A 16,381-nucleotide genomic window follows, 5' to 3' on the forward strand; every position below is an offset into this window, starting at 1 on the left:
TTCTTCCTGTTTTTCATTCTGTTTTTGCTTTTTCAATTAATTTTGTGACTTCTCATGATCATCAACCTACAAAATAACAAAAAATAACAACGGAAAATATATAAAATATAACATTGGGTTGCCTCCCAACAAGCGCTTCTTTAATGTCAGTAGCTTGACAGATGGCTCTCATTGAGCCTCACAGATACTCAGAGCAATGTTGGAACCTCCCAACACCAAACTTAGAGTTTGAATGTGGGGGTTCAACACCAAACTTAGAGTTTGGTTGTGGCCTCCCAACACCAAACTTAGAGTTTGACTGTGGGGGCTCTATTTGTCTCTGATTTGAGGGAAGCTCTTCAAGCTTCATCTCCATGGTGACAGAGGGATATCCTTGAGCCTTAAACACAAAGGATTCTTCATTCACTTGAATGATCATTTCACCTCTATCAACATTAATCACAGCTTTTGCTGTGGCTAGGAAAGGTCTGCCAAGGATGATGGTTTCATCCATGCATTTCCCAGTCTCTAGGACTATGAAATCAGTAGGGATGTAATGGTCCTCAATCTTAACCAAAACATTCTCTACAAGTCCATAAGCTTGTTTTCTTGAGTTGTCTGCCATCTCTAGTGAGATTTTTGCAGCTTGTACCTCAAAGATCCCTAGCTTCTCCATTACAGAGAGAGGCATGAGGTTCACACTTGACCCTAAGTCACATAGAGCCTTCTTGAAGGTCATGGTGCCTATGGTACAAGGTATTAAAAACTTCCCAGGATCTTGTCTCTTTTGAGGTAATTTCTGCCTAGACAAGTCATCCAGTTCTTTGGTGAGCAAGGGAGGTTCATCTTCCCAAATCTCATTTCCAAATAACTTGTCATTTAGCTTCATGATTGCTCCAAGGTATTTAGCAACTTGCTCTTCAGTGACGTACTCATCCTCTCCAGAGGAAGAATACTCATCAGAGCTCATGAAAGGCAGAAGTAAGTCCAATGGAATCTCTATGGTCTCATCTTGAGCCTCAGATTCCCATGGTTCCTCATTGAGGAACTCAGAGGAGATTGGTGCACGCCCATTGAGGTCTTCCTCAGTGGCGTCCACCTCCTCTCTTTCCTCTCCATATTCGGCCATGTTTATGGCTTTGCACTCTCCTTTTGGATTTTCTTCTGTATTACTTGGGAGAGTACTAGGAGGGAGTTCAGTAACTTTCTTACTCAGCTGACCCACTTGTCCTTCCAAATTCCTAATGGAGGACCTTGTTTCAGTCATGAAACTTTGAGTGGTCTTTATTAGATCAGAGACCATTGTTGCTAAGTCAGAAGTACTCTGCTTAGAACTCTCTGTCTGTTGCTGAGAAGATGATGGAAAAGGCTTGTTATTGCCAAGCCTGTTTCTTCCACCATTATTATTGAAACCTTGTTGAGGTCTCTCTTGATTCTTCCATGAGAAATTTGGGTGATTTCTCCATGAAGAATTATAGGTGTTTCCATAGGGTTCTCCTAGGTAATTCACCTCTTCCATTGAAGGGTTCTCAGGATCGTAAGCTTCTTCCTCAGATGAAGCTTCCTTAGTACTGCCAGGTGCATTTTGCATTCCAGACAGACTTTGAGAAATTAAATTGACTTGTTGAGTCAATATCTTATTCTGAGCCAGTATGGCATTCAGAGTGTCAATCTCAAGAACTCCTTTCTTCTGATTAGTCCCATTATTCACAGGATTCCTTTCAGAAGTGTACATGAATTGGTTATTTGCAACCATTTCAATTAGCTCTTGAGCCTCTGCAGGCGTCTTCTTCAGATGAAGAGATCCTCCAGCAGAGCTATCCAAAGACATCTTGGATAGTTCAGAGAGACCATCATAGAAAATACCTATGATGCTCCATTCAGAAAGCATGTCTGAGGGACATTTTCTGATTAGTTGTTTGTATCTTTCCCAAGCTTCATAGAGGGATTCTACATCCTTCTGTCTGAAGGTTTGGACTTCCACTCTAAGCTTACTCCATCTTTGTGGTGGAAAGAACTTTGCCAAGAAGGCATTGACTAGCTTTTCCCAAGAGTCCAGGCTTTCTTTAGGTTGAGAGTCCAACCATATTCTAGCTCTGTCTCTTACAGCAAAAGGGAATAGCATCAGTCTATAGACCTCAGGGTCAACCCCATTAGTCTTGACTGTGTCACAGATTTGCAAGAATTCAGCTAAGAACTGATGAGGATCTTCCATTGGAAGTCCATGGAACTTGCAATTCTGTTGCATTAGAGAAACTAATTGAGGCTTAAGCTCAAAGTTGTTTACTCCAATGGCAGGGATAGAGATGCTTCTCCCATAGAAATCAGGAGTAGGTGCAGTAAAGTCACCCAGCACCTTTCTTGCATTGTTGGTATTGTTGTTGTTTTCGGCTGCCATGTGTTCTTCTTCCTTGAAGAATTCGGTCAGGTCCTCTAAAGAGAGTTGTGCTTTGGCTTCTCTTAGCTTTCTCTTCAAGGTCCTCTCAGGTTCAGGGTCAGCTTCAACAAGAATGCCTTTGTCTTTGCTCCTGCTCATAAGAAGGAGAAGGGAACAAGAAAATGTGGAATCCTCTATGTCACAGTATAGAGATTCCTTGAAGTGTCAGAGGAAGAAAAATGGAAGACAGAGGTAGAAAATTCGAACTTATCAAAGGAGATGGAGTTCGAATTTTGCATTAAAGAATAGTGTTAGTCCATAAATAGAAAGATGTGAGAAGAAGGGAAGTAATTTTCGAAAATTAAGTAAAAGATTTTGAAAACATTTTGGAAAACACTAATTGATTCTCAAAAACTAAGAATAGAAAAAGAATCAAGTGATTTTTGAAAAAGATTTAAAATTAGAAATCAAAAAGATATGATTGAAAACTATTTTGAAAAAGATGTGGTTAAGAAGATATGATTGGTTTTAAAAAGATGTGATTGAGAAGATATGATTTGAAAACAATTTTAAAAAGATATGATTTGAAAACAATTTGAAAAGATATGATTTAAAAAAAATTAATGACTTGCCTAACAAGAAAAGATATGATTCAAGCATAAAACCTTCCTCAACAGAAAAGGCAAAAAATGTTCAATCAAATCATTAATTGTTAGTAAGTATCTTTGAAAAAGGAAAGAAATTGATTTTGAAAACATTTGATTGAAAAGATATGATTTTGAAAAAGATTTGATTTTGAAAAACTTTGAAAACTTGAAAAAAATTGATTTGAAAAACAAAATCTTCCCCCTTGTGCCATCCTGGCGTTAAACGCCCAGAATGGTGCACATTCTGGCGTTTAACGCCCAAAACTATACCCTTTTGGGCGTTAAACGCCCAACCAGGCACCCTGGCTGGCGTTTAAATGCCAGTCTGTCTTCTTCACTGAGCATTTTTGAATGCTCAGCTTTTTCTGTGTGATTCCTCTGCAGTATGTTCTGAATCTTCAATTCTCTGTATTATTGACTTGAAAAGACACAAATTAAAAATATTTTTGGATTTTTAATAATGAGGAATAATCAAAATGCAAATAAAATCAAATAACAATGCATGCAAGACACCAAACTTAGCAGTTTGTATACTACTGACACTAACAAAATGAGAATGCATATGAGAAACAACAAAACACTCAAGTCAATAGAATTCAAAGATCAAAACAAGAAAATCATCAAGAACAACTTGAAGATTAATTAAGACACATGCATAAATTCGAAAAATGCAAGAAGAACGGAAACATGCAATTGACACCAAACTTAAAATGAGACACTAGACTTAAACAAGAAATATTTTTGGTTTTTATGATTTTGTAATTTTTTTTTGGATTTTTCGAAAATTAAGTGGAAAAGAAAATAAAGGTATCAAAATTCTTAATTAGAATTCCAGGAATCATGCAATGTTAGTCTAAAGCTTTAGTCTAAAGGAATTAGACATAGCTAGCTAAGCCTCAGCAGGACATTGCATTCAAGAGCTCAATTGATGAGGATCAATCAGCTTTGGTGATGATAAGAATATCACCTTGAAACACTAGAATTCATTCTTAAGAACTCTGAAAAAAATACCTAATCTAAGCAACAAGATGAACCGTCAGTTGTCCATACACAAGAACAATCCCCGGCAACGGCGCCAAAAACTTGGTGCGCGAAATTGTGATCACTACAACTTCGCACAACTAACCAGCAAGTGCACTGGGTCGTCCAAGTAATACCTTACGTGAGTAAGGGTCGATCCCACGGAGATTGTTGGTATGAAGCAAGCTATGGTCACCTTGTAAATCTCAGTCAGGCAGACTCAAATGGGTATGGTGATGAACGAAAATAACACAAAGGTAAAGATATAGATACTTATGTAATTCATTGGTAGGAACTTCAGATAAGCGTATGAAGATGCCTTCCCTTCCGTCTCTCTGCTTTCCTACTGTCTTCATCCAATCCTTCTTACTCCTTTCCATGGCAAGCTCGTGTAGGGTTTCACTGTTGTCAGCAGCTACCTCCCATCCTCTCATTGAAAGCGATTGCATATGCTCTGTCACAGCATAGCGGAATTCATTTGTCGGTTCTCAATCAGGCCGGAATAGAATCCAGTGATTCTTTTGCGTCTGTCACTAACGCCCCGCCCTCAGGAGTTTGAAGCACGTCACAGTCATTCAATCATTGAATCCTACTCAGAATACCACAGACAAGGTTTAGACCTTCCGGATTCTCTTGAATGCCGCCATCAGGTCCTGCCTATACCACGAAGATTCCGATTAAAGAACCCAAGAGATATTCACTAAGCCTCAGATGCTTGTAGAACAAGAATGGTTGTCAGTCACCTTGTTCATAGGTGAGAATGGTGATGAGCGTCAATCATCACCTTCATCAAGTTGAAAAACAAGTGATATCTTGGACAAAGAACAAGCAGAATTGAATAGAAGAACAATAGTAATTGCATTAATACTCGAGGTACAGCAGAGCTCCACACCTTAATCTATGGTGTGTAGAAACTCCACCGTTGAAAATACATAAGAACAAGGTCTAGGCATGGCCGAATGGCCAGCCTCCCAAAGAGGGTTTAATCATAAAAACATGATCAAAAGATGAAAATACAATAGTAAAAGGTCCTATATATAGAAAACTAGTAGCCTAGGGTGTACAGAGATGAGTAAATGACATAAAAATCCGCTTCCGGGCCCACTTGGTGTGTGCTTGGGCTGAGCAATGAAGCATTTTCGTGTAGAGACTCTTCTTGGAGTTAAACGCCAGCTTTTATGCCAGTTTGGGCGTTTAACTCCCATTTGGGTGCCAGTTCCGGCGTTTAACGCTGGGATTTCTTGAGGTGACTTTGAACGCCGGTTTGGGCCATCAAATCTTGGGCAAAGTATGGACTATCATATATTGCTGGAAAGCCCAGGATGTCTACTTTCCAACGCCGTTGAGAGCGCGCCAATTGGGCTTCTGTAGCTCCAGAAAATCTACTTCGAGTGCAGGGAGGTCAGAATCCAACAGCATCTGCAGTCCTTTTGAGTCTCTGGATCAGATTTTTGCTCAGATCCCTCAATTTCAGCCAGAAAATACCTGAAATCACAGAAAAACACACAAACTCATAGTAAAGTCCAGAAAAGTGAATTTTAACTAAAAACTAATAAAAATATAATAAAAACTCAACTAAAACTACCAAAAACATACTAAAATCAATGCCAAAAAGTGTATAAATTATCCGCTCATCAGTATCCGGTGGTAATACTGGAAGACAGAGTGCTTTGGGCCATGGCCAAGACTCATAAAGTAGCTGTGTTCAAGAATAATCATACTTAACTAGGAGAATCAATAACACTATCTGGATTCTGAGTTCCTAAAGAAGCCAATCATTCTGAATTTCAAAGGATAAAGTGAGATGCCAAAACTATTCAGAGGGAAAAAGCTAAAAGCCCCGCTCATCTAATTAATACTGATCTTCATAGATGTTTTTGGAGTTCATTGAATATTCTCTTCTTTTTATCTTATTTGATTTTCAGTTGCTTGGGGACAAGCAACAATTTAAGTTTGGTGTTGTGATGAGCGGATAATTTGTACGCTTTTTGGCATTGTTTTTAGTATGTTTCTAGTAGGATTTAGTTAGTTTTTAGTATATTTTTATTAGTTTTTAGTTAAAATTCACTTTTTTGGACTTTACTATGAGTTTGTGTGTTTTTCTGTGATTTCAGGTATTTTCTGGCTGAAATTGAGGGACCTGAGCAAAAATCTGATTCAGAGACTGAAAAGGACTGCAGATGCTGTTGGATTCTGACCTCCCTGCACTCGAAGTGGATTTTCTGGAGCTACAGAAGCCCAATTGGCGTGCTCTCAACGGCGTTGGAAAGTAGACATCCTGGGCTTTCCAGCAATATATGATAGTCCATACTTTGCCCAAGATTTGATGGTCCAAACCGGCGTTCAAAGTCACCTTCAGAATTCCCAGCGTTAAACGCCGGAACTGGCACCAAAGTGGGAGTTAAACGCCCAAACTGGTACAAAAGCTGGCGTTTAACTCCAAGAGAAGTCTCTACACGAAAATGCTTCATTGCTCAGCCCAAGCACACACCAAGTGGGCCCGGAAGTGGATTTTTATGTCTTTTACTCATCTTTGTAATTCTTAAGCTACTAGTTCCCTATAAATAGGACCTTTTACGATTGTATTTTCATCTTCGGACATCTAGTTCTTAGATCATTGGGAGGCTGGCCTCACGGCCATGCCTAGACCTTGTTCTTATGTATTTTCAACGGTGGAGTTTCTACACACCATAGATTAAGGTGTGGAGCTCTGCTGTACCTCGAGTATTAATGCAATTACTATTGTTCTTCTATTCAATTCAGCTTGTTCTTGTTCCAAGATATCACTTGTTCTTCAACTTGATGAATGTGATGATCCGTGACACTCATCATCATTCTCACCTATAAACGTGTGACTGACAACCACCTCCGTTCTACCTTAGATTGGGTGGATATCTCTTGGATTCCTGATACACGACGCATGGTTGTTGCTCGCCTGACAAACGAGCGCTCGCCTGACAACCGAGCCATCCATTCCGTGAGATCAGAGTCTTCGTGGTATAAGCTAGAACTGATGGCGGCATTCAAGAGAATCCGGAAGGTCTAAACCTTGTCTGTGGTATTCTGAGTAGGATTCAATGATTGAATGACTGTGACGAGCTTCAAACTCGCGATTGTGGGGCGTTAGTGACAGACGCAAAAGAATCACTGGATTCTATTCCGACATGATCGAGAACCGACAGCTGGATAGCCGTGCCGTGACAGGGTGCGTTGAACATTTCCACTGAGAGGATGGGAGGTAGCCACTGACAACGGTGAAACCCTTGCATACAGCTTGCCATGGAAAGGAGTAAGAAGGATTGGATGAAGACAGTAGGAAAGCAGAGAGATGGAAGGGACAAAGCATCTCCATTCGCTTATCTGAAATTCTCACCAATGAATTGCATAAGTATCTCTATCTTTATCTTTATGTTTTATTCATCATCTATACCCATTTGAGTCTGCCTGACTGAGATTTACAAGGTGACCATAGCTTGCTTCATACCAACAATCTCTGTGGGATCGACCCTTACTCGCGTAAGGTTTATTACTTGGACGACCCAGTACACTTGCTGGTTAGTTGTGCGAAGTTGTGATAAAGAGTTGAGATTGCAATTGTGCGTACCATGTTGATGGCGCCATTGATGATCACAATTTCGTGCACCAGTAAGATTATTCCTGATGACCCTGATGATGATGATGATGATCGTCCTTCACTGTCTGCCACCAAGACCTCTGTCGCGTCGACCTCTCTGACTTCCATTGCTGAGATCGACCGTCTTGAGTTAGAACCGGATTGCCAAATCTTTAACTGGGATGATGGGACGGTGGATGCAGTGCCTCTTCAGACTCGTACTCCTTCACCCCGTGTTGATACTGCCGAGAAGCCTTCGGATGTTAACTGAATTTTCTAATTGCTTGTGTAGATAGCTCGGCTTGTGGGCTTTTTAAACTGTTTATTTTGTAAATGATGTTTTGCTGACTGTTATACCCTTTTAGTTGCTTGTTTAGCAACTTTTATTTGAAAAACAAAGTAGCTTCCGAGCTTTTGGGGCTGATTCTGGTGGCCTCTGAAGTTTGCTATTTATCCTAACTGGTAGTTTTTATATCATGCCTGTTTGCATTCGGCTTGGTGCCATTCTAGGTTTTGGGAGTGTTAGAACTCTTCTTTGTCTGACCTCTTTGGATTGGCTTGATTCTTTTGCCTAATGTTATTTCCAGCAACTCGTTTTGTTCTTTGTTCAGTTCGCCGCGGTTGCCGATTTTGTTATGTTGATTTTGTCCAAAGAGTTGTTAGTAACCCTCTTTTTTGGACCTTGTTTAGGTCTCTTTCAGGGGTTACTTTTGTAGCTTTATGTTTCGGGCCGACTTCGCCACGTCGGGCCCTGCTGAGTTATTTTGTAATCCTCTTTCTTGGACCTTGTTCAAGTCTCTTTCAGGGATTACTTTTATAACTTTTATGTTTTAGGCCGACTTCGTAACGTCGGGTCCTGCGGAGCTATTTTGTAATCCTCCTTCTTGGACCTTGTTCAGGTCTCTTTCAGGGATTACTTTTGTAGCTTTATGTTTTGGGCCGACTTCGCCACGTCGGGCCCTGCTGAGTTATTTTGTAATCCTCTTTCTTGGATCTTGTTCAGGTCTCTTTCAGGGATTACTTTTATAACTTTTATGCTTTGGACTGACTTCGTCACGTCGGGTCCTGCAGAGCTATTTTGTAATCCTCTTTCTTAGACCTTGTTCAGGTCTCTTTCAGGGATTACTTTTGTAGCTTTATGCTTCGGGCCGACTTCGCCACGTCGGGCCCTACTGAGTTATTTTGTAATCCTCTTTCTTGGACGTTGTTCAGGTCTCTTTCAGGGATTACTTTTATAACTTTTGTGCTTTAGGCCGACTTTGTCACGTCGGGCCCTTCTAAGTTATAGTAATCCTCTTTTATAGGGCTGGCCATACCTCTTTCCAGGGATTTACTTATAACTTCGGCTGCTGCGACTGATCTGACTTCTTTATGTCGGCCAGTCTTTAAGTTATTTTATAGCAATCCATTTTATTAGGACCTCGTCAGGTCCTTTCTATGGATCACTTTCTATAACTTCTTGCATTATTTTGTTTTCATCTTTGTCGATTTTGTAGAGATTGGGTTTAACCCTTGTTTGATCGACCTTTTAATGAATTTGGTTTTCATTTTTGGTCTTTATCATGATCGCACAGTGAATTTGACTTTCACTTTCTGCCGATCTGTAGCTTTATAATCGGACAATGAATGTTTTAGATTAATGCGGCTTGAGCGTTTGTAGAAGATCTAAACAGGTTTTATTCAAAAGAAAATGCAAATATATACACGCGGGAGGTTAATCCTCTAAGTCGGGTGATTTGTAGGTCTTGGCTTGGCGCCTCATTAAAAAACCTTTTTAGGAAAAAGAGTGCGCCTTATCCTAAGATCCTTTATCATCCCTAACTATAGTACCTTCTTAGGTTGCAGGTGTGCCACGACCTAGGAAGCTCTCGCCCATCGAGTTTGGACAGTTTGTAGTAGCCCTTTCCAAGTACTTCTATGATTCGGTAGGGTCCTTTCCAGTTTGCTGCCAGCTTTCCTTCTCCAGGTCGGGTTGTTCCGATATCATTTCGGATTAGGATGAGGTCGTTCTCAGCAAAAACTCGCTGTACTACCTTTTGATTGTATCTCATAGCCATTTGTCGTTTTAATGCTTCTTCCCTAATCCGAGCTCTTTCTCAGACTTCTGAAAGTAGGTCGAGTTCTTCCCTTTGAAGTTGGGAGTTGGCTTCTTCACTATAGTGGATCACTCTAGGTGACCTTTCTTCAATCTCCACTGGGATCACTGCCTCCATTCCGTACGCTAATCGGAAGGGTGATTCCTTTGTGGTGGAATATGGCGTTGTTCGATATGCCCAGCTCCTCGGCCTAGGCTCCCTTTGCGTCCTGTAATCTCCATTTCAGCCCGGCCAGTATGACTTTGTTGGCAGCTTCAGCTTGTCCATTGGCTTGGGGATGTTCTACGGAAGTGAATTGTTGTTTTATATTCAAGTCAGCCGCTAGCTTTCTGAAGCCCGCATCTGTGAACTGGGTACCATTGTCCGTGGTGATAGAGTATGGAACCCCGAACCTCGTGACAATGTTCCTATATAAGAATTTTTGACTTCTTTGAGTAGTGGCATTAGCTAGGAGTTCTGCCTCGATCCATTTTGTGAAATAGTCTATCTCTACTATGAGGAATTTAATTTGTCCCGATCCCTGAGGGAAGGGCCCAAGAAGATCGAGTCCCCATTTTGCGAATGGCCAAGGTGAGGTCACGCTGATGAGTTCCTCTGGTGGGGCGATGTGAAAGTTGGCATGTTTCTGGCATGATGGACATGTCCTTATGAACTCTGTGGCTTCCTTTTGTAGGGTTGGCCAATAGAACCCTGCTCGAAGTACTTTTTTGGTAAGTGCATGTGCTCCGACGTAATTCCCAGAAATGCCACTGTGTATTTCTTCTAGAACTTCCTTTGTGCTAGAAGTTGGTACGCATTTTAACAATAGTATTAAAATCCCTCTTTTGTATAGAGTATTGTTTATGATAGTGTAGTGTTGTGCCTCCCATTTCAACCTCTTTGCCTCTTTTTCCTCTATGGTGAGTGCTTCTGTTTTGAGGTAGTTAATTATGGGAGTCATCCATCCTTGATCCTGACCTGTTATGTCCAAAATTTTTTCTTCTTCCGAGATTGATAGATTCTGCAGAATTTCTTGGATGAGGCTTCTATTGTTACCCCCTGGTTTGGTGCTGGCTACCTTTGAGAGTGCGTCAGCTCGGGCATTCTGTTCTTGGGGTATGTGACGGATCTCATATTCTCCGATTTGTCCGAGTTGTTCCCTAGTTTTGTCCAAGTACTTTTTCATGGTGGGATCTTTGGCTTGGTAGCTTCCTGTTATTTACGAAGTGACTACCTGTGAGTCACTGAAGATGATAAGCTTTTGAGCTCCAACCTCCATAGCCAGCTTCAAACCCGCTAGCAGTGCCTCATATTCCGCTTGGTTGTTTGAGGCAGGGAACCTGAATTTAAGGGAGAGTTCGATTTGGGTTCCTTGGTCGCTTTCAATTATCATACCTGCGCTGCTTCCGGTTTTATTTGAGGAACCGTCCACGTAGAGATTCCATTCTGTGGGGATTTCTGGTGTGTCTGTTGATAAACCACTATTTTATGGTTTATATTGTGTTTAATTGTGTGGTTTTATCATGATCATTACCCACTTATTCATTAATTTAGCATGAATTTATATTTCCTTCCTGAAATTATTACATGATTGAAAACTGCTTCCTAGAGACTTTTAATTATGCATTTTAATTCTCCTTTATTCCATTCGATGCCGTAATCTGTGTGTTAAGTGTTTCAGGCTTTATTGGGCATGAATGAGTTGGAGATTGGAAAGGAAGCTAGCAAAAATGGAAGGAACATGAGAAATTGAGGAGATAACCAGCGAGAAGTGACGCGGCCGCATGGCTCACGCATTCGCGCGAAAGAGGAGAAATCGCAGTGACGCGGCCGCATGGCTCACGCGACCGCGCGAATTGGAAAAGCACAAGTGACGCGGAAGCGTGGACGACGCGAATGCGTGGCAGGGAAAAACGCGAATGACGCGTCCGCATGGATGACGCGATCGCGTGACGTGCGCGATCTGCATAATCTGCAGAATTCGCTAGGGGCAATTTTGGACCCTATTTTGACCCAATTTTCGGCCCAGAACAGCAGACTAGAGCCAGAGAACATGCAGAAACCAGCGACAACATTCATTCTACACAGTTTTTAGTTTTAGATCTAGTTTTTACTCCTCCTCTAGGTTTTTCTCTCTACACATTCATAGTTCTTAGGATTTTATTTTTCTACCACTTTTTGCATTGGGATACTGAGAAGAGTTATTACCTCATCAAGACTTCGTCATTCTAGTTCGTTTTCTTTACTTGGCTTTACTCTTCCATGTCCTTTGCTTTATTTAATTTTACCATTGGAATATTTTTGGATTATTTAATACAAGGATTACTTTTATTTTTAATTGATTATTTTTATTTTTATTTACAATGTCTTTCTTTAATTCCTTTTCATATGTTATGAATTTTACATTCACAATGAGCGAGTAGTTCCCTAACTTGATGGGGAGTTGATTGAAAGGAACCCTTAAGTTGGAAAGCTTAAAAGAAAGATTGTAATTGGGTTTATTGTTGGATTGCCCTCTAGTCACTAACACCAATCCCTTTTAATTAAGTGGGTTGCAACTTGTGAACAAACGTAGCATTCCAACTTGTTTGACTTTCCCTTACCTAGTAAGAGATAACTAAACAGGATAACCTTTAATTATCAATTAATCTAGAGAGTAATCCAACAATAATGGGGCTTCCAACTAATCAACTCCCAGTCAAGGCTTTTATTTATATTATTCAAATTCTCCAATTTAATTTCCTGTTTACTCAACTCAAACCTTTTTGAAAACATCTGATTATTAAAATAGCACACTTTTCTGCAACTTGTTGGGAGACGACCTGGGATTCATACTCCCAGTATTTTAATTTTAAATTTATGTGGCACCTTTCTAAATTGATAAGTGGATTTCTGGCGAGTTAAGAACTATACTTGCAACGTATATATTTTAATAATTTTTAATTCGCCAATTTCTGCCCGCATCATCTGTAAATTCTGCAATGAAGTCGGCCAAGTATTGTGATTTGATGGCTGTCCGAGCTTCGTAGTTAAGATCGAATTCGGACAACTCGACTGCCCATTGCAAGATTCTGTCCGCCAGGTCTGTTTTTTGTAAAATCCCTTTTATGGGCTGGTTGGTTCGAACCCTAATAGTGTGGGCTTGGAAGTATGGACGGAGTCGTCGAGATGTAAGTATAAGAGCGTAGGCAAACTTTTCTATTTTTTGTAGTTCAGCTTGGCTCCTTGTAATGCTTTACTAATGAAGTATACGGGTTGTTGCCCACTGTCGTCTTCTCGAACTAGTGTTGAGGCCACTGCCCGACTTCCTACCGCGAGGTACAATACAAGTGGTTCTCCTTCCTGTGGCCGAGTTAGGATAGGTGGCTGTCCCAAGAACCTTTTGAAATCTTGGATGGCTTGCTCGCACTCCGTTGTCCATTCAAACTTCTTTCCCTTCCTTAGAGTGGTGTAGAAGGGAAGAGATCTTATTGCCGATCCGGCTAGAAATCTAGACAAGGCCGCCAACCTCCCGTTGAGTTGTTGTACCTCTTTGACACAAGTCGGACTCTTCATGTCGAGTATGGCTAGGCATTTATCTGAGTTTGTTCGATTCCTCTTTGTGTGAGCATAAAACCCAAGAATTTGCCAGCCTCTACTGCGATGGTTCATTTTGCGGGATTGAGTCGCATGCCATGCCGTCTTATAGTGTCGAATACTTGGGTCAGATTGGACAATAGCATCTCTTCATTTTGTGTCTTTATCAGCATGTCGTCTACGTAGACTTCCATAATTTTTCTGATGTGATCCGAAAAGACCTTATTCATTAATCTCTGATAAGTAGCTCCCGCATTTTTAAGACCAAAAGGCATGACGATGTAGCAGTAGTTTGCTTTTGGGGTTAAGAAGGAAGTTTTTCTTGGTCGGGTGGATACATTGGGATTTGATTGTATCCCGAATATGCGTCCATAAACGAGAGGTATTTATATCCAGAGGAGGCATCTACCAGAGCGTCGATGCTTGGGAGTGGATAAGGATCTTTTGGGCAGGCTTTGTTGAGATCAGTGTAGTTGGTGCACATTCGCCACTTCCCATTTGATTTTTTCACCAAGACGACGTTAGCTAGCCATAGTGGGTATTTGACTTCTCTTATGACCCCTGCCTCCAATAGAGCTTGTATCTGCTCTTCCACACCTGTCGAGCTTTCTATGCCTCTGTTGTGCTGGCCGAGATCCTGGGTATACTGCTAGTTTGTGGCACATTACCTTGGGGTCTATGCCTGGCATGTCTGCGGCCTTCCACGCAAAAGAGGTCGACGTTATCTCGTAAGAACTGTATGAGTGATTCTTTTATGTCTCCTTTTAAGATTGTACCGATATTGGTTGTTTGGTCCGGGGTGTCCCCGATTTAGACTTTCTCTATTTCACCTTCAGGCTGTGGGCAGAGTTCTTCCCGCCTCTGAACTCCACCGAGTTCGATTGTGTGGAATTCTTCTCCTCTGCCTCTGATGTTTAAACTTTCATGGTAACAATGGCGCGCTGTCCTCTCGTCTGCCTTTATCGTAGCTATCCCTTCTGCAGTCGGAAATTTCATGCATAGGTGTGGAGTCGAGACTATTGCGCTGAATTGATTTAATGTTGTCCGACCTATTAAGGCATTGTAGGCTGAACTTATGTTGACCACGATGTAATCTATCTTGAGTGTTCTTGACTGGCTTCCTTTTTCGAAGGTTGTGTGTAGCGAGATGTATCCAAGCGGTTAAACCGGGTGTCTCCTAGTCCGAACAGGCTGTTCGGATATGCTCTGAGTTCGTTTTCTTCCAAGCCGAGCTTGTCAAAGGCAGTTTTGAACAAGATGTCGGCGGAGCTCCCTTGGTCTATCAGTGTGTGGTACAGATTTGCATTTGCCAGTATAACAGTGATGACCATGGGATCGTCGTGTCCTGAGATTATACCGAATGCGTCTTCTCTGGTGAAGGTAATCGCGGGAATGTCGGGTGCTTCCTCCTTCCCCTCGACGTGATATACATCTTTAAGATATCTTTTGTGAGATGATTTGGAGACTCCTCCTCCCGCAAATCTGTCGTGTATCATGTGGACGTGTCTTTTTGGTGTACGAGGTGACCATTCGGTGCGTCCGACATCTTCTTCCCTTCTTCTTTTTCTTTGCTCATCGTCCTGGCTGGCTAGATACCGATCTAGCTTCCCCTCTCTTACTAGCTTTTCTATGACATTTTTTAAGTCAAAACATTCGTTGGTGTGGTGTCCGCGGATGCAATGATACTCACAATATTCACCCCGATTTTCTCCTTTTTTTTTGCCTTTGAGTGGTCGAGCTGGAGGTATTTTTTCAGTGTGGCAAACCTCTCTGTAGACATCCACAAGGGACACCCGAAGAGAGGTGTAATTGTGGTATTTTTTAGTTTTTTCACCATGTCGATCTTCATTCTTTTTGGAATCTTTGTCTTTATCCCGGGAGGTGAATCCGGATTTTGAGGTCTCTCCTAGCTGAGAGTTTTCCTCCATGTTGATATACTTCCCAGCTCGTTCTTGCACTTCATTCAGAGATGTGGGGTACTTTTTGGATATAGATTGACTAAAGGGTCCTTCTCGCAAGCCATTGATGAGGCCCATAATGGTAGCCTCTGTTGGTATGCTCTGTATGTCCAGGCATCTTTTGTTGAATCTTTCCATGTAGTTGCGAAGGCTTTCCCATTCGCCTTGCCTGATTCCTAATAGACTCGGGGCGTGTTTAGCCTTGTCTTTTTGGATGGAGGATCTGGCCAAAAACTTCTTGGCCAAGTGATGCACGAAAATTATTTCACACTATGTAATTTCGCACAACTAACCAGCAAGTGCACTGGGTCGTCCAAGTAATACCTTACGTGAGTAAGGGTCGAATCCCACGGAGATTGTTGGCTTGAAGCAAGCTATGCTTATCTTATTATCTTAGTCAGGATACCAATTGTGATTATCAGTTGACTTGCAAATGAACAAGAGGACATGGATTAAGTAATACAAAATTGGAATAAAAATAGTAAATGTTGAAAAATTCGAAATACTTATTATGCAGTAATGGAGAATATGTTGGAGTTTTGGAGATGCTTTGTCTTCTGAATTCCTGTAACATAATGCTTCCTCACTTTCATAAATGCAAGGTTCCTTCCATGGCAAGCTGTATGTAAGGTGTCACCGTTGTCAATGGCTACTTCCCATCCTCTCAGTGAAAATGGTCCAAATGCTCTGTCACAGCACAGCTAATCATCGGTTGGTTCTCGATCATGTCGGAATAAGATCTATTGATCCTTTTGCATCTGTCACTACGCTCAAAAATCGTGAGTTTGAAGCTCGTCACAGCCATTCAATCCTTAAATCCTACTCAGAATACCACAGACAAGGTTTAGACTTTCCGGATTCTCATGAATACCGCCATCAATTCTAGCTTATACCACGAAGATTCTAATTAAGAAATCTAAGAGATACTCATTCAATCTGATGTAGAACAGAGGTGGTTGTCAGGCACACGTTCATGGATTGAGGAAGGTGATGAGTGTCACGGATCATTACCTTCTTCATAGTGAAGCGCGAATGAACATCTTAGATAGGAACAAGCATGTTTGAATGGAAAACAGAAATAATTGCATTAATTCATCGAGACGCTGCAGAGCTCCTCACCCCCAACAATGGGGTTT

The sequence above is a fragment of the Arachis stenosperma genome, chromosome 1 (assembly GCF_014773155.1).
Source record: "Arachis stenosperma cultivar V10309 chromosome 1, arast.V10309.gnm1.PFL2, whole genome shotgun sequence".
NCBI classification, from domain to species: Eukaryota; Viridiplantae; Streptophyta; class Magnoliopsida; order Fabales; family Fabaceae; genus Arachis; species Arachis stenosperma.